Source organism: Rousettus aegyptiacus, unplaced genomic scaffold (assembly GCF_014176215.1).
Source record: "Rousettus aegyptiacus isolate mRouAeg1 unplaced genomic scaffold, mRouAeg1.p scaffold_m13_p_7, whole genome shotgun sequence".
In the NCBI taxonomy this organism is placed as follows: Eukaryota; Metazoa; Chordata; class Mammalia; order Chiroptera; family Pteropodidae; genus Rousettus; species Rousettus aegyptiacus.
The window spans coordinates 26,962,085-26,965,067 of NW_023416310.1; the positions used below are offsets into that span (position 1 = coordinate 26,962,085).

The 2,983-nt window shown below is 41.7% G+C and overlaps 1 non-coding gene across 1 annotated transcript; it reads right to left on the reverse strand.

Moving 5' to 3' along the window:
• Positions 1 to 2,505: 2,505 nt before the first annotated feature.
• Positions 2,506 to 2,624, reverse strand: LOC118605679. Its single transcript, XR_004952237.1, has one exon. It is a non-coding gene; the product is annotated as a 5S ribosomal RNA (ribosomal RNA).
• Between the last annotated feature and the right edge of the window lie 359 nt (positions 2,625 to 2,983).

The following is a 2,983-nucleotide window of genomic DNA, read 5'->3' on the forward strand; positions in this document are numbered from 1 at the left end:
CTGGAGTAGGAAGTCTAGGGCTAGAACAGTTACTGCAAAGTCATATGAGATTCAAACTCATTCTGTCTGGCTGTCCCACCAATTTTGGCATGCTGTCTCGTGTTTCAAAGTGGTTGTGCTATCTCTGACCATCAGATCTGTATTTCTGTCAGCAAGAGAGAAAGAAAGGAGAAGAAAAGGATTCATTTCCTTGAAGAATACTTCCAAAAACTTGTATATAAAACTTCTAATTATGTCCATTAGTTATGTGGTACATCTAGCTGCAAGGAAGACTGGAAAATGTGGTGTTTATTCTAGCAGCCATTTGCCTACTAAAAATTGCAGATTCTATTATTAAGAAAGATGTGGAGAGTGAATAAAGGGGGCCAAAAGCAGTCTGTGCTGAGGTAGGAAGGCATAGTTTGTTACCAGAAAAAAAAAAAATGACACCAATAACCTATTAAGTATACATACGATGACCTGAAGAGTATGAAAAATAATCCCTTTATTTTTTTTCTCTTGGATTACCTAATCAGTCTATACTAGGTTCACCTTAGAGGAGTATCGAGAGGTATATTAGCCAGGGTTCTCCACAGGAAGGATTTATAATAAGTAGGATTATTATAAGGAATTGATTCATGATTGTGCAGAATAAAAAGTCCCGCAATCTGCCATTTATAAGCTGAGGACCCAGGGTAGTCAGTAGTGCAGTTCTGGTCCAAGTCTGAAGGTCTGAGAACCAGGAGCTTTGATAATGTAAGTCCTAGCCCAAGGCAGAAGACCTATGTCCCGGCTCATGCAGTAAAGTTAGAGAGAGAATTCTCCCTTTATCTGTCTCTTCGTTCTATTCAGGCCATGAAGGGATCAGATGATGCCGGCCCATGCTGGACAGGGCAATCTGCTTTATTCAGTCTACTAATTCACATGTTAATCTCCAGAAACACCCTAATAGACACACCCATAAATAATGTTTACTCCGTCATCTGGGTACTTTGTGGCCCAGTCAAGTTGACACATAAAATTAACCATCACAAGTCCACCCCTTGTTAACTTGGCATAAGCATCTTCTTAAACCATATTTAACCATTTTTAATCTACAAATAAAGACAAGAGCCTCACCCTAGCCATGCATGGTATTGCACCCAGCTGGCATGGTAACCAAGTCTCCAGAAAGTATTCTACCTTTTAATCAAGCTAGCTGCTTTAGGATGGTGGGCAACAAGTAACACCAGTGAATTTCACTAGTGAATGAATATGGGCCCATTGCTATACTTCTTTTGCTATAGAATGAGTTTTTTGACCAGAAGCGATGCCGTGTTGGAATATGTGATGGTGGATAAGGCATTCTATAACTTCTCAGATGGTCGTTTTGGCAGAAGCACTATCTGTAGGGAAGGCAGATCTGTATTCAGTGTCTATTCCAGTAAGAAAAAATACCGCCCCTTTCATGATAGAAGTGGTCCAATGTAATCAACCTGCTCCCAGGTAGCTGGCGGATCACCCTGGGGAATGGTGTCATGTGAAGGACTCAGTGTTGGTTTCTGCTGCAGTCCGCATAGCAAAGTTGGCTTTGGTAAGCGTAAGTCCATGTTACTGAGTCCGTGCATAACCTCCACCCCTGCCACCATGACCTCTTTGTGAGTTCAAAGGGCAATGACAGACGTGGCTGGAGAAAGAGGCTGACCAGTACTGACAGAAGGGAGTCATCCTATCCATTCGATTATTAAAATCCTCCTCTGCTGAGGTCATCCTTTGGTGATCATTCTCATGGAGCACAAATGTCTCCCTGTTTTTTGCCCAATCAGAGAGGTCTATCCACATACTCTTCCCCCAAATTCCATTTTCACCAATTTTCCAATGATGTTCTTCCTAGTCCCTGATCATCAGTCAAACCACTGGCTACAGCCCATGAATTGGTATATAATTACATGGCTGGCAATTTCTCTTTCCAAGCAAAATGAACAACCTGGTGTACTGCTTGAAGTTCTACGCACTGGGAAGATTTATTTCCCTCACCACTGTTCTTCAGGGATGTCCAGAAAAGAGCTTTAGTGTTACAGCTGTCCATTTTCAGGTGGCACCTGCATATCATGCAGAACCATCTGTAAAACCAGGCCAGAATCTTCTCTTTCCCTGTCAACTGATCATGGGGAACTCCCCAAGAGACCATAAGTACAAGCTGGGAGAGAGAAGACAGTATAGAAAAAGTGGGGACCATGCGCATTTGGGCCTCTTCTTCATATAACTTATTTGTGCCTTTAGGACCTACTTGGCCTGATCACGTATTTACCACTTCTATTTGACAATGGACTGCTGCTGTGCACACCCACCTTTATGGCTTGGTGGGTCAGATAACACCCAGTTCATGATGGGCAGCTCAGGTCACATGGTAACTTTGTGGCTCATGGTTGAGCGTATAGTCTCTTCTAAGGCCCAGTGGCAGACCAAGTGCTATTTCTTTCTTTTCTTTTTTTAATTAATTTATTTTTTAAAATTAAAAAAAATTATTTAATTTATTTTTTTAAATGCCTACAGCACCTAGTATTCCTAGGTGGTCTCCCATCCAAGTACTAACCAGGCCCGACCCTGATTAGCTTCTGAGATCAGATGGGATCAGGCACATTCAGGGTGGCATGGCTGCAGACCCAAAAGATTTTTCTTAGAAGGAAAATAGTTATTCTCAGAAGATGGCAGGGCTTTGTTCCAAAATCCTAAGGGCCTGCACTGGCCACTGACCTGCCTGATCACTGAGATTGTGCCTTGGCTCCTGCCATTCTGGACTATAATCTTTTCTCTGAAGTTTTATCTTCACTCCTACCTTGTCCCTAACCCCTCTCCCCATTTCTTCCTATTTAATATTATTTGCCTTCGGAGTGACTGTTTAACCTACTCCTTTAAATAATAAGTAAATTACAGTGAGAGTTATATAATTTACCACCTAAGCAGGGGAGAGTCCTTTTGCATTTATAGAAATATAAAAATTTCACCACTTTATGTTTATTAG